This window comes from Ochotona princeps, chromosome 29, assembly GCF_030435755.1.
Source record: "Ochotona princeps isolate mOchPri1 chromosome 29, mOchPri1.hap1, whole genome shotgun sequence".
In the NCBI taxonomy this organism is placed as follows: Eukaryota; Metazoa; Chordata; class Mammalia; order Lagomorpha; family Ochotonidae; genus Ochotona; species Ochotona princeps.
Genome location: NC_080860.1, coordinates 20,789,129 through 20,812,932, shown reverse-complemented (window position 1 = coordinate 20,812,932; position 23,804 = coordinate 20,789,129). Strand labels below are relative to the sequence as shown.

At 41.0% G+C, this 23,804-nt stretch overlaps 1 long non-coding RNA gene across 2 annotated transcripts; it reads right to left on the bottom strand.

Moving 5' to 3' along the window:
* Positions 1–3,137: 3,137 nt before the first annotated feature.
* Positions 3,138–21,202, bottom strand: LOC131478260 (uncharacterized). 2 transcript variants are annotated; one of them, XR_009244381.1, is made up of 3 exons: positions 20,955–21,202; positions 18,541–18,665; positions 3,138–3,186 (listed from the first exon to the last, which is right to left on the bottom strand). It is a non-coding gene; the product is annotated as an uncharacterized LOC131478260 (long non-coding RNA). The 2 variants fall into 2 exon arrangements; XR_009244382.1 differs by lacking the exon at positions 3,138–3,186 and adding an exon at positions 10,158–10,801.
* Positions 21,203–23,804: the final 2,602 nt, after the last annotated feature.

Below are 23,804 nucleotides of genomic sequence, written 5' to 3'. Positions count from 1 at the left end.
TGTGCAATTCATGAACCTGTGCTTCTACACACATGTTGGTCCCCATGCATGGAAAAGAGGGGATGGGACTGGGCGGAACCATTATCCATTGCTGAAGTTGTAACCCATGGGCTGCATTCTACAATACCAGAGACTAATGCCATAAACTGAAAGATCAAGTGCATCTTAAACAGCTGGAAATAAAATTCAGGAACCAATGGCATATCAATCCTCTCTGCTGAGCCAGTATATGTGTATATGTGCAGACTTTGTGTTTTGTTGTTGTTGTTGTTTACTGTGTCACACAGAGTGGCTATTCATCATTGGACACTGGCTCAGGGGAAAAGGGAGAGAACAATATTCCATCAACAGGTTCAAGAACCGGTGCCCAACATGATTGCCATAGTTGCAGGCAATGGTTTTACCCAATATGCCACAATGCCAGCCCCTGAAAATTCCACCAGTGCTGCATATAACCCCCCAGGTTCCTCTCTTCTTTGAATCCCTAAAAATTACTATGCTTTACAACCATTAACAGAGTTTGTCTTTCCTTTTTTATTTATTTTTTAAATATTTTTTTTTATTGAAAGAGCAGGTGCACAGAGAAGGAAATACAGAAGGAAAGATGCTCCATTCACTGGTTCACTAACCAGCTGGCTGCCACAGCTGGGCAAGAGCCAATCTGAAGCCAAGATCCAGGAGCTTTCCTGGGTCTCCCATGTGGTTGCAGAAGCCCAAACCTTTGGGCCATCCTCTACTGCTCTCCCAGGCCATAAGCAGGAAAGAGGAAGAAAAGTGGGGCAGCTGGGATATGAACCAGCACCCATGTGGGATCTCGGCACATGCAAGCCAAGGATTTAACCACTAGGCTGTTGTGCCAAACCCTTTTTTTTTTTCTTTTTTAGATTTTCATATAATTTGAATCTGATGGGATTATTGTCTTTATGCTTGCTTTTTAAAAAGTTAACAAAATACACTTTTCGAACCAAGAAATGCAAATAACTGTTCACTGAATTGGTTTTTTTTTCTGATCACACTCACAACCAACACTCAAAGTCAGAAAAAAAAAATCACAAGGGGATTGATTGCCTCCGTGGTTCTTTGTTACTTTCGGTTTTGACCCACGAAACAAGACCATATTGTCATTTACAGGGTCTGACTCAGTGAAGCAGTGTTTATAACTAGATTCCAAATGACTTGACAGAAGTACAATCTCATCATCTCTCCATAGATTCACTTCCGCCAAGAAGACATGCTCAGTATCCTCACCTTGGTGATCCCAAGTCTGAACCAAGAGCACCAAGATTTCTCTAAACATTGAACTGTGTTGACTGTAGTGGCTTACGTTAGAACTCTAATGTTCAATGATTCCCAGTTACCAAGCTGTAGCAACTATATAGATATAGATATAGATATAGATATAGATAGAGATAGAGATAGAGATAGAGATAGAGATAGAGATAGAGATAGAGATAGATATAATCTCCCATCTTATCTTCCTTTCACTGCCTTTCTTTTTTCTTTTCCTGGCATGTTCCTCATCCTTTATGTATGTGAGTGACTTGCTTCTCGAGCAGCCTGATTCTATAGATAGAAACTCTTTTACAGGACCACGCTTCAACAGTAGAAAAACACTATATTGGTGCTTTCATATAGCATCTCTCACCCTAACAACACTCTCTTCTCTTTCCCAGCTTCGTAGCAAACCACAACCCGGAATCCAAATTACACCAGCGCTTCTCATTAGTTTGATAATTCAGGGGTAGTGTATAAAATCTAAAATTTTTTACTTCTTCTGAAAGAGGAAAATGGTATGCGTTTTATAAGATTTGATGAAAGTCAGTTATATGAATATTTTAATGAGTGCCTGAAAGAATCATTTAAAAATAATGTTTCTTTCTCATTTGCTCTCCTCCCCGTGGATTTTTGCTTTTCCTTGTTCCTACAGTGGATTTGAAATAACTTGCTAATAACAATCACAAGTCCATAGTTCTTCTACTTAAGTGTATCAAAGCATTGTAGGTATAGACAATAGTACGAAGTCCAGCATCCTATTGTCAAGATGCATTTAGCAGTTTTTTCATTGGATGTGCAACTTTTAGTCAGAAGTAGAGACGCATACCACAAGGCATCTTCACTTCATGCTATGCTCACTCCATTATAGGATGTTCTAGATACATATGTGTGTATACATGTCTACCTATATAATTTATTCATCTTGTGTTTTGTATAAAGGTTTCCACGTATCAGAGAAAACATATGACATTTGTCCTTTTGGGGATTGGACTATTTCACTGAGCATAATGATATTTAGTTCTACCATTTTGTTGCAAATGGTACAATTCCATTCTTCTTAATGGCTGCGTACTATTGCATAGAGTAGATGTACAACTTCTTTATTCATTCCTCTTTTAATGAGCATCTGGATAGTTTTCATGCCTTTGCTATTACAGATTGTGCTGCTGTAAATATAGGATTGTGGGCCACTTTCTCATATGCAGATTTCATTTTCTTTGGATATATTCCCAGAATGGAGTAGCTGGGTCATATGGTATATGAATTTTTAGTTTTGTTACCACTCTCCATACTGATATCTATAGCAGATGTAATTGCCTACACTCCCACCAACAGTGAAGTAGAGTATCATTCTCCCATATCCACGCCAGCAGGTGTTGTTCATAGAGTTCTGAATGGAGGCCAATCCCACTGGAGTTAGGTAGAATTTCAGCATAGTTTTTATTTGTTTTTCCCTAACAGCTAGGGAACCTGAGCATATTTTCATATATCTACTATCCATATGAACTTGTTCATTCGAAAAATTTCTCTTCATTTCCTTTACCCATGTCTTCACAAGGTTGTTTGATTTGCTGTCATTGAGTTTCTGAAGCTCTTTGTACATCCTTGATATTAGTTCCCTATTGGTTGTGTAGAGTGCAGATTTGTTCCCATTCTGCCAGTTACTTCTTCACTTTGTTGTTTCTTTGTTGTACAGAAGCTTCTTAGTTTGCTTATTTTGTCTTTGACCGTCTGTGCTTTCGAAAACTTTTCTTAGAAGTCTTGACCAATGCCTGTATCTTGTAGAATGCTTTCTATGTCTTCTTCTAATTGTTTGATGGTTTCTGTGTGTGGATTTAGGATCTGGTTCCACTTAGGGCTGATTTTTTTTATAAGGTGAGAAGTGGGAGTCTTGATTCTTCCATCTGCAGGCTGCCATCCAGTGGGGAGAAGGAAGGGAGGGGAAATCCCTGAGCCTAAAGAATTATTTCATGAGAAATAAACATTGATAAGATTTTTTAAGTTAAAAATAAATAAATTTTAAATGAGAAAAAAAAAAAAGAAGAGTTAACCAAATACCCAGAGAGAAGTGAGGACCACAGAGGACCAGGGAGGGTTTCACAGAGATGACCTTTGCCCTGCACCTTGGAAAACGCTTATGCCCATAGGTAGAAATATGAAGCAGAAGATTCTGGGAACTTGGAGTTTGTTCTTGCTTATTCACTTACCGGCTTTCCAATGACTATAGTATTAATATCTACTTTAAAAGTAATGAAAACTACCCCCCACAGACAAGATCATGACTCACTCATTCAATAAACAGACACAGGACCCAATATTTAGTGGCAATAGTAAAAACTAACATTTTGACATAAATCCCTATTTTAAAGGCATTTTAATAGAAAACTGTAATTATGAAAAAATATAACTTGCTGGAATGTTGAGATACCTTGCTTTGTCACAAGGAGGCTTTCATTGACACGTAAGATCTTTTGCTTTCCTTTATTTTTTAAGATGTATTTTATTTTTATCACAAAGTCAGATATACAAAGAGGAGGAGAGACAGAGAGGAAGATCTTCCATTTGATGATTCATTCCCAAAGCGTCCACAACGGCCAGTGCGCGCCGATCCAAACCCAGGAACCAGGAACTTCCTCCAGGTCTCCCACACGGGTGCAGGGTCCCAATGCTTTGGGCCGTCCTTGATTGCTTTCCCAGGCCACAAGCAGGGAGCTGGATGGGAAGTGGAGCTGCCGGGATTAGAACTAGTGCCCTTCTGGAATCCTGGTGCATTCAAGGCGAGGACTTTAGCTGCTAGGTTGCCACCATGCCAGGCCCGGTTTTTTGCTTTCTTTATGCTTCCTATTATACAAAAGTTCCACAAGTCATTAATGTTCAGAAATATATTAAGCAACATATATTGCAAAGCCACCTTTATGCTGAGTACTTTAACTTGTGGTGCTCACTTAATGGCTGGTGATGTCAATGACACCTGTTTGACACTAGGACTCTGTGCCATCCCAATTGCAAAATATTGAAACACATGGCAAAAGTTTTGTTTGTGGATGAGTTAAGAGTGGTGGTAACACATCTGCATGAGAATGAGGATTAAGAAGAAATGCCACCTGGGACACCTGCATCTCACAGGAAATAGAATTTGAGTCCTGATTCCGCTTCCAGCTCCAGTTCACATCTTAGAGACAGCAGATGATGACAGGGCGGAGTGTCCAGCTGTTCATGCCAGAGAATCGGACGAGTGTTAAACATCTACTCCAACCCAGCCTAACCACTGCTGTTGCAGCCATTTTGAGAATGAATGAATGAACGAGAGCCTGCAAGATCTCTCTTTCTGTCTACCTTTTTTTTCTTCTCTAAATGAATACATGTAGATTTTTTTAAAAAGAATGGAAAGAATTTGCTAACTGCCCTTTCTTCTGAAGAAACCTGAGTTTCTTGAGTCAGGTGGAATTCTTGTAGAACTGTTGTCATCCTGGTCTAGGCCTTGCATAAGCACTTTCTTAAATTTGCATGTAGATAAAAATCCCCTCTTTTCATCCTGTGATTATATCATGTTAATATTGAAGCTACTGATTAGCAACCTTCACGATACAAACCTTAGTACTGGAGCATGGGCTATGTCACTTGCATGTATCACCTTTGAAATCTGATCCTGTTTGAATATCATATTCACAGTCACATTAAATAGAAACACACATGGTAATACGGGGTAGGGATTGAGTCCAGTTCTCTCTTTAAGTGCAAATCTGAATTATGCAGAAGTTCTCAGGGCAGAAGAGAGAGGACAGAAGTATTTATAATTTCCTTGACATCTCAAAGCCTTATTTCTTTAGCTTCTCGTGGGAAAGCAGCTGATAATGGCACAAATGCTGTGGCCCATGCCACCCATGAGGGAGACCAGGACAGAGTTCAGGCTCTTGGCTTCAACTTGTCCCTGCAATAGTTGTGGTAGCCATTTAGGAAGATAACTAGATGTAAGGCTTTTTTTTCTATATTTCACTTTTTGTGTGTCACTTCGCCTTTCGAGCAAGTAAATAAATAAATGTGCTATGAAACAGTTAACATGGGAAAATGAAGTCTGTTCATTTCAGAACAATGACCAGTAAGTCTGGTCACTGTAAATCTTTGCATCTTTACAAAGATGTCCTGCCTTAGCTGCTACTTAAGAATGTCAATCCGCACAATGAAATCAGGATGTTTCTGTAAAAATAGAAATGGTAAAAAGCCTGCTTATATTCCTGGTGCCAGCAGCAGTGTGGAAAATCAAGATAGCATGAATGTGGTAAGAGTGTGAATTGGTGCAATGGTGTGATAGGCAATGCTTTTTAAAGTGCACAGAAATTATACTCTGCAATTTAATTCTTAGCGTTTTTTTCCAATTTGCTTTTCACAATTGTATCAATTTGTGAGGTATTCCTTTTTGCATCATGCGTAACAGTAAAATCTGGGAACAATTTTGATCAAGAGGCTGGTAAAATTTTAAGCATGAAGAAATACTAGTACATAGTTCCACTTTAGCCAATATATGAGATCTCATAAAGAAATAAATTCTATTTCAAAATCAGCAAGCAATGTTGATGAGATGCTTTCAAAAATTTGTGGAAAACTGGAAAAAAAAAGTAAGATTATTTTGGTGAAAAACTTGAAAGCCATGCAACATATGAGTTCCTTTGTTCTAAGAAAAGTTCGAACAAGCCAATGCTTTCCTATTTTCCCTCCACATGCAGAAAGCACCATCTGTGGTTTGACTGTTCTAGTCACCAATTCCTGCTAAACTGAGGTTGTAAACATCAATCAACAAGAACTGGATGAACATCACTAGGGCAGTTTAAGGTGACTCCAAGCACTGTGGAACTGGGAAGTAGATGCTGATTGCCTGCTGACCGCTTTGAAAGACAACCCTTGTGCCAATTGTAACCCAGCACAATGAAAAGAAAGCAGAAGGAGGCGTTCATTGCATCAGGCTTATTCTCAATCCCTTGCCTGAGCAGAACCAGACCCTGGCTGCGAATGAACTGCTAAGACCTCTGTTGACTTTGAAGAAGAAAGAATAAATAAGAGAATGATTGCTTTGAAATACATCCTGGAATTTAACTGATAGACGTCAATAGTGAAGCAAATTAAAATCTAAAATATGTTTCAAAATATTCAGCAAGAATTGCAGTGTCGGGGTGAAAGTGAAATTTGATGTAGGGGTTGTGGTATGGGGTTCTGAGCTATCACTTGGAATTGTGGCATACTGTGGCAAAGTGCTAGTTGGAGCCTGGGCTGCAGTTACCTATGGAGCTTCCTGTTGACACATCTGAAGGTTCGAGATGTTGAAGGCTGCTTAGTTGAAGCAGCAGGTGGAAAATTTTTCTCTCTCTCTCTCTTTCACTCTGCCTTTCAAATAAACAGATATACCTTTTCTTAAAATGTGAATTAGAAAACATGCTTTTAAGTAGCAGAAGTATCTAAGAAAAAGGATGACTGTTGTTATTAGTTTATGATATTTAAACTGTTAATAAATGTCCAAATAATTTCGTCACGGACTTCTTCATTCATACACATGAATGAGGGAAATGAAATACCAGGAACTCAGGAACCATACTCACAATTGACTCCTTTCTTTTCAATTTCTTCTCCTTTCTTCATAATTTCTTCCCCTTAAAAAAAACACTTATTTTCCCCCAGAGAATTATTCTGAAATGGGGATGGAAAATAATTTAGATGATAATGTGTTCTGCAAAACTGCTTCTTTCTCAGCTACATCTATGGGAAGATTGCTCACCCAAAGGCTGCATTGTGCTCTCAACCCTCATTAATGGAGCCCCATTCCACTGGGAGAGCTCCACAGCAACATTGCTAGCAGGTTTCAGCAGGTTTTCTTGGTGACACTTTGATCGAGGAAGCAGAATTTTTATATTATTTTTACCAGCTTCAACCTTCAATTTGGATCCGCAAATTATACCTGGGAAGACTGGTTGAAATGAGCTGGGATTTCTAGTAGCTTGATCAAGGTCATATGGAAATTCAGAGGGTAAACATGAGGCTGAAATAAGCTCCCTCTGACTCCCCCTGCTCAGAGACATCCATAGCACAGTCATTTGTGTCTCCAAATCCATGGCATGTCTTGTATTAAAAAATACAGTTTTAATTATTTGATAAGTCAAAGTTCTGACCTGTTGAATAAAACAGATGAAGCCTGAAAGTGAGATATGTTTAGTAGGGGGAGGTTTCCATGCCTGCTGCTACAGGTAGGTGAAGCTGTGAGAGTGTGGAGCATAAATACACAAGGGTGACAGGAGAGGGAAATAGAATTTTGTTTGAAAATTTCACCAGGAAAAGACAATAGAATAGAAGGACTCACACGATAAGAATAATGCAATCAAATCCCTCTTTATCATCATATACCACCCCCCTCCACACCAAGGGCAAGCTTTTGGTTAAATTTCACGTTTATAGATTATAGTATTTTTTACAGTGCAATCACATCCACAGCACTGTAAGAGAAGTGATTAAGGAAACATATTTCCCTTTGCAGAGATTTCTTGAGCATCAGCTTTGAGCAATCCATTTCAGATTGTCAAATCTCTTTCTACTTGGTGCAGAAATATGATTCATATCACATTATATAAAGTGTATTGTGTTATAAATGGATCAGTGTTTTCAATATGGCTTTTTTTTTTCCAGGTATGAGAGTAAACGGAGAAGCCTTTCCTATTGAGTCTGAAATGTGTTCTCAGTAAAGAAAGGTGAGGAAAATAGTTTAATCTTATGAAGGGAAAGCATAAGCTCATTTTTCTTATACCTCATGAGACGGATATTGTAAACGACCGAAATGGGCTCAGCTACCTGTTTATCAATAATCTTCCAGGGGAGAATACAGGGTGAATGAGGGAGAGAAATTGGGGCAGTGCTGGCAGCCACACCACCCAAGTCCCCCAAAAGAAGCAGTGTCATGGGCTACAGCCATTTCCAATGCCTCTCCCAGAATCCCAGCCTAGCCTTGACTACTTCTGCCATTAAGGTATTTATTTCCCAGTGTTAAGACAATAAGATGAGTGTGGAATCCTTGAGGACAAATAAGATGATGATGAAAGAACATACTCTGTTTTGGCAAAGTATCCGAAGGAATGATTTAACCAAGAATCACTACGTTGAAGCAAATTAAGACGTGTCTCCCACCTCCTTCCCTGAGTCATGGTAATGACACATTCAAATGCTATTATCCTTCAGCACACACATCACAGCTGTCAAAGGTAGCTGCCGCCTTTCCTCTTAATTTGTCTTCTACACTCAGTGACATTCCCCAACCACAGCATGCCCTTTCCAGCTGAAAGTGATTCCTAGATGTAACCAACCATCAGAAGTCCTTGTGTCACTTAATTGCACTTTTACAGTGATCACTAAAAATCTGTGTTCATGTCAGAAAGAAGTCACTGAGGAAAAGAACTATTACACCTTTCATAACGCCGATATACAGATTATTAATGTTAACATTTTGTTAATAAAAGCTTCAGGAAGAATTCATAAACAAAACAAATACATAGTATAAATCATGCACATTTTAATACTACCAATAATTGTAATTTTCATTCAAAAGTTGAGATCAGCATTGAGATCAAACAAGTCTTCTGTATATTCCAGTTAAATTTTATTTCTTATAGATTAAAACTTTAATGATATTCTTATTTTTATATTTTATGGAAGTGATGATGTAACTTTCCATAATAACCTGCTCTGAAAATAAGAGCCTGATAACTGATTACTCCCAGCACGTAGCACTTACAGGAATGTATTTGCTGTGTGAACGAGATATTCAAAGATATGATTTGACTAGATTCACAACTAAGTTTATCCAACAAAGATTTTTTAAAGCCCTAACCTCCATTCATCCATTCATTATTTGTACGTTTATTGAGCATTTATACATTGTTAGGAGTTTAAGATTATAAATAAGACGCAGGTCCTGCATTGAACTCCTGGGTGAGTAGGGACTAGATGGACAAATCAGTGTGACAATAGTTTGTCACCATCTCTGAGTGGTTCACCTGTGGGCACTCTGGATTCCTAGCACTGTGTATTAAGGGACACATGTGGAGGCATTGAACAAATTCATGTGAGGAGCCACAGAGTCTTGGAACTCTTGGATTCACAACTAAGATGGAGCAAAACAAAGATGTAGAACTATCCTAGCCAGGATGAACCCAAGGCAGCGATGCTCATACGGAGTTGCCATGGAGATGCTGAGTCTAACCTTGGAGCTCAAGACAGTTCTGCAAGGAAAGTGGCCATTTCCCTGAGAAGAGCCTTGTCTGTGGAGCAGTGGAGAAATGATGTCTTACCTATGGAATTACAGTTAAAGCACAAGGAGCCTACATGGGTGTCATACTGAGACGGCATCACTTCTCCAGCAGGATGGGAAGACCTTGTGCATGTGGAGTTTGCTAGGGGTGGAGAAGTGTTTCCTGAGGCAGCAGGCAATTCATCCCATTGTCAATGTCCCTGCCTAGCGTGTGAGCAGAAGGTAGCAGGAGTCAGTGCATGGGATTCCAGTTTCCCATTCAGAGTAGTCTTGGACAATGTGGGCAGTCTCTCCCTTTTGTTCCATTATTTGTTATTGGTTTGTTCTAAAGGGCACCACCTTGGCTCCAACTGAATGGCCTCATTCCATTCACTGTTACCTAATATCCGTGCACTTTTCTTCATCTTCAAATCCAACACAATATTCAGTCCCTAATCCTCGTCTTTGTCCTAGAAATCCCATTCCTCAGCTTTATTGACACTCCCGCAAACAATCTAATTGACCTGCTCCTTCTGTCCAGCCAGGACCAATCCAAATGTTATTTTCCCAAGAGGTCCTCCTAAAAGAAAAAAATACCTCCTAGGTATTGCCATGTGAAATCACTTGATTCATTGATTGATTTGCATCTTTCTGCCATGCCAATCTATGTATAGACCCTCTGTGAATATGGATATCAATCTTAACCACATTCCTGACTCAGGTGAAACACAGAACTACCAGCCCAGAGATGTATGCTAGATGAGTAAATCAACCACAACAGTGGCTCGAGTTGCCTCAAATGTTACCTTCTCACTGACCAGGGATTCTGGACCCATAGAATCTCCCCTGTTCTACCAGACCCTGAGGGTATAAAAATAAATCAGCAACTATTACTGAAACACTTTGTCATGTGCTATATGATTGAAAGGGACAGAAGCATGAAGAGTGAGTTCAAGCTCTTCCTCGGCCAAATGACTTGCAGTAGACATCCGTACAGTCTGTGCTCTGAGCCACATGTGCACCCACTGGGGCAAGGCACACATTACCCGGAAAATCATCAGCTTGTCTTGTCACAGAATTGCTGGGTGAATTTAGTGACCAGATCTTTCTTTCAGATGCAAGAGGACAGTGGATTTTGGGAGAAAGATCATGGCCTGCTTATAAGCACTCCTTGAATCAGCAGACTTGGCCTCTGGGGTCGCTGGAGTCACACTTCGGGATGGATGAAGGCCAATATTGGTCACATTTGCCTTTACTCTTTTTCTGGGGAATAATAGGAGTTATACAAGTGGGTGATCCTGGAGGCTGTCTCCTTTTCACTCTCTTTTTTATTTTTTATTTTTTTAGTAAAGAAACCTCAAGTCATTAGTATTACAGCAGAAACTTGGATGTTCCCTGTGGGTGGAGTGTTCAAGAGAGACTGCAGTGAATGATGAAAGCATGAGAGACTGGGGCATTCCTAGGGGAAGCATTTGTATCTCATCTATGCCCATACACCTGCATCTATGCAAACATCTATCTATATCTACAAATGTATTTGTGATTCTCTCCCTCTCTGTCACACACACACACACACACACACTGACAAAATGAGAAATAAAAATGATAGCCATTTGCAATGAGCATGGAGAATGTCCATTTACTTCCATGTGCAGCGACCTCCAGCATGACACAAGCAGTGCCCATTTCCATCGTGATAACGTAGACCTCAGCTATCTGTTACTTCCCCAGTGTTAATGTATCTGTTCTTCCTGCATGCTGTCCATAGTTGGTGATTCTTTTTCAGGCTCAGTGAGTTGCCATGCCATCAGGCAGATGTTGCTCTAGCTTGTTTCAGACATGTCGTTGGGAGGTCACTGAAGGTGCCACTCATAGTGCTCCTTTGATCCAAACAGGGCCACAATGCCATGCCTTCTCTCCTTTCTCTTCAAATGAAATGCGATATTCTGATTTACACTGTAAAACATGTCTGCATTTCTGGGCCTTTTCATTATATCTGAATTAAATTTTAATGATGTGGTGCAGGTATAGGAAAGAACCCTGGAGTCAGAGAGTGGCACATTCAAATTCTACGTGGCAATTTAACTGGCATGAAGGTGAGTTTCCCAAACTCAGGAATGAGGAGACTCCCTGCTGAATCACACTGCTTTTTGTCCACCATTAAGAAATGATGTATCTCATGCAGAATGATAAATATCATTTATATTTAGTATTATTAATAATAGTGGACTCATAGCTGTATTTCATTAGCCTCCCTATCAGAATAGAAATTGAGATCAGAGATTTTATATTCAGCTTCAAAGCTGAACTCATCCTAGCTCATACCTAACAGCCAGCCCTGGGGAATACTTGTTTATGTTCAGGGTAGAGATAGTTATAGGAGATTTGCAGATAAAGACAGACCTTCCTCTTACTAACAAAGGCATGTATGGAATAGCACCAGAGCCCAGGGGAACTGAATGTTCCGAGCATAAGCAAGAATAATGAAGACAACTTAACTTACTGCACAAGCAGATTGTAGACGACTCCTGCAGCTAAGGTGAGGAAGGCTATATGTGAAACCCACATCCAACACTGGGTAGTGAAAGACAGCGGATTTCCTAAGGGTGTGGCTCTGGGTCTTCTAGTTAAGGGATAAGAATGTGAATATATCATTTTGTCTCCTACTTGCCCCTCCAAATCTGTCACCCATTATCCTACCCGTCTATCTGCCCAACAGGCAAGTCCTGAGGTCTTTAGAAATATAGTTCTGTGGGTTGCACCCCAGAATCCCAAGAGGTCAAAGGATAAAGGCACATGGCATCAGTATATCCATGGTGGTTGAGTTCCTGATGTATTAAACTCTCTCCAAGTCCCACTAGCTGTTTCTAACTGTGGATTTCTACATTCGCTTTTGTGATTCTTCCACATTACATCGATAGCTTTATAAATTACTCCTCTGCAACCAAACCTCTGCAGTAATCCTAATTGGTGAGTCCCACTGTTTCTGGTAGGGATGAGGTGAGCAGACATAAGGAGCATGCTGTGAACAGAGCTGCTAGGGGCAGAGGACTTTCTGTAGAGGCCAGGATAAAGGAGGCACCCATCAGCTTACTGGCAGAAGATCAATAGGTCAGATCAATGATTAGAAGAAGATTCTGCACAGACTACGATTAAAGAAGACCCATGTGTATGTACACCCCCAAGAGGAATTTGAGCACAAAATATATTTAAAATACCGGTAGCATGTGTGTAGAAGCAACACCTAGAGACATGGCTGGTGGGGCTTGTCTTTGATTTGCCCTTTGGAAGCACATCCATTCCAGGGTTGCTGTTGGGTGAAGTTGTGCTTAAAGTGAAGAATTTCAGAAGAGCCAACATTCTAGGCTCACCTTTGCTTTAACTGCCAAAAAAGACTCAGAGACTGTCTGGGGAGAAACACCTTAACCTTGACCCTGGGCCAGCCACTTCCCCCTCTGAACCATAGACACAATGAAATTAATTAGGCCTACATTACCAGGACACTGGATCTATAAAGATTCCAACATGGGATCCCCTCCCAATGACCTCTTTGTGGTCCCCAAGAATTCTCGTTTCTCTGAGTAATTCAGAAAGCATTCACAAGCTCACTCCAGCAGGGGAACTGAAATGTTGCTAGGCATCCATATCCCTTCTTCTCTATCAGTGCTGGCTAAGGACAGAAAACATTGAAAAACTCCCTCTGCCTCTCATCCTACAGAGCAACAGAGCAATTACAAGATTTTTTTCTCCTCACAGTGATAAATCCTTAGGAGACCAATGTTTTAGGTAGTAAAAACTTCACATTGATTTGAAATGTAATAGTGGCTAATGAAGAAGAGTGGAAGTGCCCAAGCGGAGGGAGTACTCCATCTGGAACACACAGAATCCAAACAAGAACAAATGGGAGGTATAATGAACTCAAACTTCTCTATATCACTTGCTTTCTCATGCAGTGGGAAGATACAACACCAGAACCCAATGCCGAGGCTTGGACCACATGAAACACGTTCTCCTGGTGGGTACCCACTGGTGGTATCTGTCATCGTCTGATATTCACCCATGCCTATCCAGCAGGCTGTCAGCTAATGCAGAAGAAGAATGATGGAGGTTGCAGGAATTTGTACAATTTATTATTGATGTCACACCATATTAGGTTAGCCAACACTTAGCGAAAACTTGCTTAGCACAGTTATGTCTTTGAGCAAAGGGTTATAAATATCAAGTGTCTTTTCAAATACAAACTTCAACTATAAGGGTCACACTGGCCATAGGTCAGCCTGGCTCACATTTATTGGAGAAAATGATTGCTTAAGAAACATATATATACAGTTTTGAGTAGGATGTTTTTATTAATGTTAAAGCAAATACATCTTTGACTTTTTAAAATTTTCACACTATATAAGTAGAGTTACCTATATCATCTGGAGATGAATTTAGAAGACTTACTCTTTCCCTTTTATGGGTCTGAGTGAGAGGTTCAGTAATCTTCCACATGGCATGCAGTGCCAGCCCCTGGCACATAGAAAAAGGTGAAAGACAGGATACCCAACTGACACAGAATGTTCATTGTAAAGCTGGTGATTTAGGCTGCAAACCATGCAGAGTAAAGAGAAAGCTTACAATGATAAATTCAGAAGCAGAATGTGACCTCCTTCACCAGATGAGTTACACACCACAAGGGTGGGATTTTGCTTATCTATTCTCACCAGATCACTGTTATCACAAGGTTATATGGCACATCAAGGACATGAAGCAATGCCTCTTCTCTTCCACTCACAGCTCGTGGATTGTAAAGCACCCCTGTCAGACGGGCGATATCATGCCTTCTCTCTGAAACAGTGGAAGACAGCTGCGCAGGACGCGGATAGCCTGGGCTCTCCTCTGTGCAGAGAACTGAGCAGGAGATGCAGTCCTGAAAAGTCACCATGTGTTATGTTCATAATGAGACACTTGGCTGCTCTGGCTGTGAGGCCAGGGGACACGTACTCTCTCATGCAAGCCCCCACCACTACACAGTCACTCCACCTGTTTGGGATGGGCCAGCTTGTAGCTGATTACTCTTTGAGATCAGCAAACGCTTTCTCTTGAGGACCAGATGGCAAGTGTTTGAGGTCGTGCTAAGCAACCACAGAAAATACACCGAAAATGGGCATGGCATACTCCAATGAAACTGTATTTGCCCAATGTACCCAGATGAATGAAGTGATGCAACTGGAGTCTTGCTGTCTACAAACCACTACAGGTTTGTGGGTTTTGTCTTTATAAACCATGTTGTTCTGTACTTGGGCTTTGGAAGGTTCTTAGGGCATGAGCCCTCTCCACCATGGGCAATGAAAGACTTACAAAAGACAGAGAGGAAGATCTTTCCTCTGCTGATTCACTTCCCAAGTGGCCACAATGGCCACAACTGAGCCAATCTGATCCTTGGCAGTATGTATCTAAGTCCTTCTCCAAGCATTTTTGCATTTTTTGTCACTTACAATGATTTTATACTTGCTTTTTCCAATAAAGCATAATTGAACCTTTCATTAACAAAAAACTAACATACAACAGAAAGGCAACATATTAAAAAATTGCTATAATGTTCTGACTGCCAAACACATACAAGGATAGAGGAAGGTGAGGGCATAAATGTGAGACTTTAAATTTATGTATGTATTTATTTGAGAGGCAAGGATCAGATATCAGAGCTTAATGTTCTGTTTGGGCTCATGGATCACAAAAACATGGACTTTTTTTCTACATTAATATATTTGCAGTGTACTGACAGTGGTACAACTGACAGTTTTCTCATTTTGAACTTCTGTCTTTAATATTTTTCTGTTTGTTTTCCTTTTCATTGAAAGGAAGAGGCACAGAGATAGAGTTTCCATGTTGTGGTTCATTCTCAAATGTCCACAAAAGCCAGGGCAGGGCTAGACTAAAGCGAGAAGCCAGAAACTCAAGTTGAATCTCTAACATGGATGACTGGGATTCAAATACCTGTGTCACTGGGCACTCAACAGCAGGAAGCTGAGCTAGAATCAGTGTTGGAATTTGATCTACTATGGTTTAGAATGCAGCATCTTAACATCTGAGCCAAACAGCCTCCTTATTAAAAAAAATTAAGATCTATTTTATTTTTATTGGAAATGCAGATACACAGAGAGAAGGAGATACAGAGAGAAAAATATTCCACCCACTAGTTCACTCCCCAAATGGCCACAGAAGTCAGACATAAGCCAATCCAAAACCAGGGACTAGGAGTTTCTTCTGGGTCTCCCATATGGGTACAGGATCCCAAGGACTTAAGACATTCTCTACTGCTTCCCCAGGCCACAGCAGGGAGCCAGGTGGGAAGCAGAACAGCCAAAACATGAATACAAACCCATTTGGGATCCTGACACATGCAAGGTGAGGATTTGGCCACTAGGCTATTGCATTCAACCCAGCCTCCCGTATTTTTAACATAATGTAAGGAAAATAGAATGTCAAACAAGTAGAAATCATATGACTAGCCACCTGTCAGCATCTGAAATCATTGGGATGCATGCACCTGAAACATTAACAGTTAATTTAAACAAGTGAAATTTAAGCTTTTCTTAGTACCTATACTTATACAAGCACTCGGCCTACCTTTACAGTAGTAAAGTGCAATGAATAAATAGGTTTAAGTACCTCCTAAATGTCAGGTATAATCAGAGGCGGTCTCTTGTGAGCTACTCTGCCTAATCCTCACAGTAGCTCATCATGCCATATCTTGCAGGCAAGCAGAGAGCAGATCAAGGAAATGCCACTCTGTCAGTACACAGTGCATTGCCACCAAAGGAATTCAAGAAAGGTAGGCCCAAGGCTCATATCCTTACTAATCCACCACATGACATCACATCTTAGTCGGCTTTGAACTACTCTGCTTGAATGTTAGATAAACTCCTAAAAAAACTGCTGAATATATCTTGACAGTAGGATGCTGGACTTTCTGCCATTGTCTGTAGCTACTATATCAGGATACACTTAAATAGCAGAATGATGGACTTGTGACCTCTTTTGAAGAACTATATTATTTGCAATAACGTAGGGGAAATCAGTGGGGGGAGGAGATACGGAGAAGGGGAGAAGAAATCCCAGAGCCTGTGGAACTGTGTCATAAAAAATTGAAAATAGTCAATAATAATAATAATAATAATAATAATAAAAGTTAGAGGGAGCTTTCTAACACAAATTCCACGAGTAAGACATACACTTTGCTTTAAAAAAACAAGGAGTTTAGAAGCAAAGAATGACGAATTCTACAGAATGAACAGTGTTTACCTCATGCCATCATTTAAAGGAAGATCTAATGTAAAAACTGAGGTCATAAATTCAATTGTTCTCAGAGCAGGACAGGGTCAGGGCACTTTCTTTGATATACAAAGCACATCTGGCTAAGTAAAAATCGATTTGAGATTTTTGTGTTTCCTTAAAGCATCCTGGTCCAAGTGGCTGTCTCTTTCCACGTTGCCCCACACCCCCACATTTGCCCATTGGCCATCATTTACATGGGCATCCCCAGGAGGAACAGGTGTCCCTGACCTCGCTGTCACACTGTGGGTGCTTCTGTGCCCACCAGGGTAAAATATGCACCCTCAGACAATACACCCAGCAGTTCAGCTTCATTCCATGGGTTTATTCTAAGGAGTTCTTAACGGCTGAAATGTCAGAGGATGGGGCAATTTTTTTCTCGTTGCCTTTTTTTTTTCTTTTTAATTAGGTTATTGAAGCAATGAAATCCTCTCAACCATTTGCATACTCATTGTAATAAAACAGGCAGCAATCAAATCCGTTAGAAAGCTGCTCATTAGAGAAACACAATCCCCAATTCCTAAGTACAAGCCCAATTGTGGCATACACAATGAACTTAATCTGATTTATTCGTTTTTACATCTTTCTAATAATGCTTATGGGTAAGCACATCATGAGAACTGAGTCACTCAATTGTCCCCAAAGCCTTGTTCCTGCAGTGGTCCTACCACATCATCCGTTGCACAGATGAAAAGAATTGAGTCACCAAGCAGTAAGTGACCCGCCTAAGATTACATGTGCCTAAGTAAGGGCAAGCATTGGAAACCAGGTAGTCTTTTCCGTATCACTCCCCTCACCCCTCATTTATTCTGTAATATCAGCATCAGTGGCCAAATATGTGTTCTACCTTTCAACCTTCCAACACCTGAGTCCCAAGCCTCTTCTACTTTGATAGGGCTAACAGAAAACAGGCAAACCAGCAAGAGAGAAAACATAAATAATTGCTTATATATGCTGCCCCACGCTGAAAATTGTGTGGTGCCAGATCTAATTCTACCCCAAAAAAAAAGCTTCTGATTCACATGAGTGAAGGGTGACAAAAAATAGAGAGAGCAGGATTAGGAAGAAGACCCTGGGACTGGCATTGTGGCACTACTGATAAGCAGCTGTCTGTGATGTCAGCATCCCATGAGTGCAGGTTGTAGTCCCAGCTGCTCAGGCCCTGACTTAGCTTTCTGTTAATGCACCTGGGAAAGCAGATGAAGATGATAATGTACTTGAACCTTGCCACCCATAAGGCCAACCCATATCCAGTCACCTGGTTTCAGCCTGGCCCAGCCCTAGCTATTGAAGCCACTGGAGAGTGAATCAGTGGATGGAAGAAGCCTCTCTATGTCTGTCTCCCTCTTTCTATAACTCTGCCTTTCAAATAAATAAGTAAATCTTCACTTAAAACCTAAAGAGAACACCTTTTTTTTTTTTTTGGCACCTATATTGGACAACTGTGGTAAAGGCGACCGACTTTTGGCAGTGAAAGTTATCACATCGTGGTCTGGATCCTTTCCCTGCTGACGAATCAACTTTTTTTCTCTCCACTAAAGCAGTGAGCCAGGGTAGCATTCCATCCATTTCAGAGCACTGCAGCAAGCAATATTCCACCGGCCTCACATCATGTAGATTCACTGAGCCTTAGCGGTAGGATGTTGATTGCACACCAAGTTTGAAAAAAGATGGAAACCCACATTTGAGTAGGAATTTTTCAAATAGATTCCTTGGGAGCAAATCCTGTAATGAGAGGGTCCTTTGATGCAGGGAGTCTGGATACAGGCCACCTTTGCTTTACATTATTTGATTATTCCTTTGATATCTACAATGAGGCAAATAAATGCATTATGTTTACGATTGGATTCCGGCCAATAACTAGCATTTTTCTACTTCCGTGTGGCTCTGAATTACCCTGCAGGAAGGGTAGGTCAAAAGAACAAATTTCCCCTCCAAAGTCTTGCAATTTAATTATGAGTATGGTTTTCAACACAACTACTGTTTTAAAAAGCACTTTTTTGATACACTCTCTCCCTCTGACCCCAACATCCTTCCGTGCCTACAGCTGGACTATAAACTATACAAAAACCCTTGGTCCTGAGTAGTGAGAAGATCACATCTAGAATGTTCACTTAGGTCTGTCTCTACATCACAACTGCTCAACAGGTGCTGCAAGCAACATCATCTTGATTAGAAAATAAATTACAGCCATTTAAGTTATATAAAGTTGGGTATACCTATAGGTTTTTCCTGAGTAGATTTGAATGTTTTAAACATGCAGGATCTGAATGCTATAAAATATTTAATATTAAGAGATTTACATTCACTTGTTAAACCTTTCCAATACGGAAGCAGAATAGAAACAACAAGCGGTAAATAAAAGGAAACTAAAATTGCTCTAGAATTTGTCTTTTAGAGTAACATTAATCTCCACTATGCTGATATTTATTTTTAAAAATATTGGCCCAGAAAAACATATTGCCAATCCTGCCATTCATTTTAAATGAAACCTATTTGTTTTGTTTGCATTTCAATCCGCCTGAAGGAGCCACAAATAAAATATATTATATCATAAGGTGCTAGGATGAACGAGCATCTTAGCACCGGCATTTTATGGAGCCATAAAGAAGATATATAATACAGTCCAAAGAAAGGTTCACTCCGCCTTTGTTTCTTCTGGAAAAGAACTTTGATAGGTTTGGTCCATCTGGAAAGAAGCATGAGAACCGCAGAGGTTTGAAAGAAGACAAAGAGAGGAGGTTCAGTGCAGTAGCCTAGTGGCTCAAGTCCTCGCCTTGCATACACCAGGATCCTATATGGGCACCGTTCTAATCCCCGCTGCCGTGGCCTGGAAAAGCAGTCGAGGATGCCCCAAAGCCTTAGGACCCTGTACCTGTGTGGGACATCCAGAAGAGGTTCCTGGCTGTTGGCTTTGGATCGGCTCAGCTCTGGCCATTGCAGTCACTTGAGGAGTGAATCAGCAGATGGAAAATCTTCCTCTATATCTCTCCTAATCTCTGTATATCTTGACTTTCTAATAAAAATAATAAGTAAATCTTTTTTTAAAAAAAAGACAAAGAAGGGGTAAAGAAAATATATAAGGATGACTTTGCTTCAGAGCGTGGATGTCCATGGTTGTGTGCCAAAAAGTGAGAGATGTCTTTATAAATGACATCAATACAATAAGAAATAATAATTTGCACAATAGTTGGTGCTTCTAAGAAATCAATGTGAGCCGGGCCCGGCGATATGGCCTCGCGGCTGAAGTCCTTGCCTTGAACGCACCGGGATCTCACATGGGCGCCGGTTCTAATCCCGGCTGCTCCACTTCCCATCCAGCTCTCTGCTTGTGGCCTGGGAAAGCAGTCAAGGACGGCCCAAAGCTTTGGGACCCTGCACCCGCGTGGGAGACCCGGAAGAGGTTCCAGGTTCCCGGCATCGGATCGGCGCAGCACCGGCCCGTTGCGGCTCACTTGGGGAGTGAAACATCGGATGGAAAATCTTCCTCTCTGTCTCTCCTCCTCTCTGTATATCCGGCTTTCCAATAATAATAAAATCTTTAAAAAAAGAAAAAAAGAAAAGAAATCAATGTGAGCCACATTTCTAAAATCAGTGACCACACTCAGCTAGCGCTTGTAACTCCATACACCTGCAAATCAGGCATGTCTAGAACCTGCCAGAGAGGATGACGGGCGTGTGTTCTGCAACAACTTGGCTGTCCTGCTACAGGTGTGGCCGATGCAGGTGTGTGGCTCAAAGACAACAATCAGCCCCAGGCTCTGACTTGGTGGTTAGGGCGCTAAAGTGAGATCAGACGGTGGGAGCAGTGGGGAAGGCCAGTTGTCCATGGAGTGAAGCTCCAGGACTCAGGACTTGAGCGTTTGAAGCAGGTGCTGTCCTTGACGCCAATGTGCAAGGCCTCTGAAGTCCTCATGCTACATTTCACAATATTGTTTACAAGTTCCATGTCACCAAAAAGCAACTGTCGCTTTTCTAGCGGATGGCAATCTCGGGCTCTGAACAAGTGCCTCACTGTAAAACAAGCACTTTTTCTACTGAATTAATGCATCTCGGACATTTGATTTCAATAGTAGTAAACTAAGATTTAACACACCCCAGCATCCGACCCCACCACGTTAGCAGCAGAGTGTCTAGATAGGTTCTCCAGGTGTTTCTCATTGGATTGCACATCGGTATCCTCTTCCACTAGAAAGGTATAACTTGACTAATGTCTGCTGATTGGAAGGCTCAGCGTTAGAAGACCTGACGTGCTCTTCAGACATCTCAAGGACCCCGCTGTCTTTCAGAAACACTAAGGAGATACATTGGACCCCACGGAAGCATGGAACAGGGCCTTCCAAGCAGAGAGGAGAAAATGAATGGAGATGGATTGAATGCAAGTCAACAGTGCGGAAGGTCAAGCTCTACTCCGTGGCACAGGTCACGTGTTCTGTGACTGGCTACACTCTCAGGATGTACGCTGTTTAACTTTTAAAACTTATTGTCTGAGGGAAATGAGCCAATCCCAAAAGGTTAAATACCACATGTTTGCCTTAATTTAAGGTGATATGATCTTATGTATAACATGTTATGTTTTGAATGTTATAGGTTGTGTATAAACTAAAATTGAAATGTCAATGAGGTGGTCACAGAAGGTGGCATTTACTTTTAACATATTGGTTACTCATTACTATGTCAATTAATTCCATGGTGATGTAAATTTTTGTTGATGGTATGTTGGAGCTTTCAATTGATCGGGATGATACTCTGCTGGCTCTGTCTTCAGACCAGAGAGTGTATACCTAAGAAGCTGTTGAACTTGACTGGACAATACGATGCTGGACTCTATGTTTGGTATATGCTTGCAATGGGGGAATCTCAACTGAACTTGAACTGTGGTTATGCAACAAGGTGGAGGAATCCACCATGGTGGGAGGGTTTGGGGAGGGGTGGGGAGAATCCCAGTACCTATGAAACTGTGTCACATAATACAATGTAATTAATGAATTTAAAATAAAATTAAAAAAAAAACTTATTGTCTGAAAGGCAAAGAGACAAAACGAGAGAGAAAAATCCAAGAGAGAGAGAGATCCCTCCCATCTGCTAACTCTGTCCAAGACAGAAGCCTTGAATTTCATCCAGGTCTCCGACACGTGGGTTGCAGGGAGCCCAGCACTGGAACATCTTCACTGCCTCCCAGGGGATGCACTAGCAGGAAGCTAGAATTCGGAATGGAGTCAGCACTTGTGCCCGGACACTCTGAGCTGGAATGCTGATTCCTCAGGCAGGTGCAGGCATCCCCCTTGGAGCCTTCACCGGCTACACCACACTTCCACGTGAAAGCTAGATTTTAATTATTTCCCGATTTTCTAAAACTTGCTTTAACATCCTTAATGAAGACCATGTGAGTGACAATTACAGTGGTGAGCCAGCTGCAATTCTGATGTATCGCAGGCCACTCTCAGCGCTGGAAAAGATAGCAGTATTTCTCACACATCTGCGAATTCCGCGTGAGGCCCTTGAGGCCACTGATACACACATCTCTCGACAGAAACTCATTCATTACCCAATGGACTTGGCTGTTAGACTGATACTGCAAACACTGACTATGTTAATTATTTTTCGGAAGAATCTTTCTACTAAGCACTAGAGCTGAAAAAATTCTTTTGGCTAAATGCCACATCAGAATGGGGAAAAGCGAGCTGAACTTCTAGGTTTTGGTGTCATAATTATTTTTTCCCTAAGTGTAGATTTCTTACTGGAAAATGAAGAGTTCTGCTTTTCAAATTCCCTCATATGAACCCTAGTATCTTCCTATGCAAGAATCTGGTTTTCCCAACACCTGTCACCATCAACATTGCATTTCTAATAGGGGAATAGGTTATCAACATGTTCTTCACTTTTTTAATGTATGCAATTTACTCAAAAGGCATTAGTCATAGATTTCTCTATACCTTCTTCCAACATGCACTTTCACACTATTTGTATTACAGTCTCCGTTTTCTTTTTCTTTTAAAAAAAAACTTATTTTATTTTTATTGCAAAGTCAGATATGCAGAGAGGAGGAGAGACAGAGAGGAAGATCTTCCATACCATGATTCACTCCCCAAGTGACCTCAATGGCCAAAACTGAGCCAATCTGAAGCCAGGATCCCAGAGTGTCTTCTGGGTCTCCCGTATGGGTGCAGGGATCCATCCTCAACTGCTTTCCCAGGCCACAAGCAGGGAGCCAGGATTAGAACCTGCACCCATATGGGATCCTGGCATGTGCAAGGAAAGGACTTCAGCCACTAGGCTACCGCACCGGCCCCTCATTTTCTTTTTTCCACCCAGGCTTCTCTGACTGTTTGAGTTCTCCCCAACATCAGCACATTTTGTACACTGGTACTGAAACCCTACAGTTTACTATTTTTCTAAAAGATCTATTTTTTTTTTTAAAGAAAGGTTACAAAAAGAGAAGGAAACAGGAAGAGACAGAGCAGGAAGTCTTCCTTCCACTGATTCTGTTCCCAGTTTGCCACAAGGTCCAGGGTTGGACCAAGCTAAGAGCAGAAAGTCATTCAGGTCTCCCGCGAGGCTCCAGCAGCCTGAGCACTCAGACACCTGCTGCTTTGCCGGGTACATAATGTGGAGCTGGAGCAGAACTGTAGCACCTGCAGTGCTAGCCCAGTTCAGACTGAAAGTTATTTTATTTTTTAACGTTTACTTGTACAAGGTGAACTACTTTTATGTGTTTCATATAGACAGATTTAAGAGCATAGCAATACTTTCCCCTACCTCCCACCTGCTTTTTTATTTTTTTCTATCAATTTTTACCCTGATGCCTTCTTAGTCTATTTTATTATAAAAAGCTTAATCCTTCACTATATAAAGAATTCAAGAAGCAGTAGGTAGAAAAGCCTCAAGCGTATAAGGGTTATTGTTTTTAAATGTCAGATCTCAAAATGTGAAGTTTATTCACATA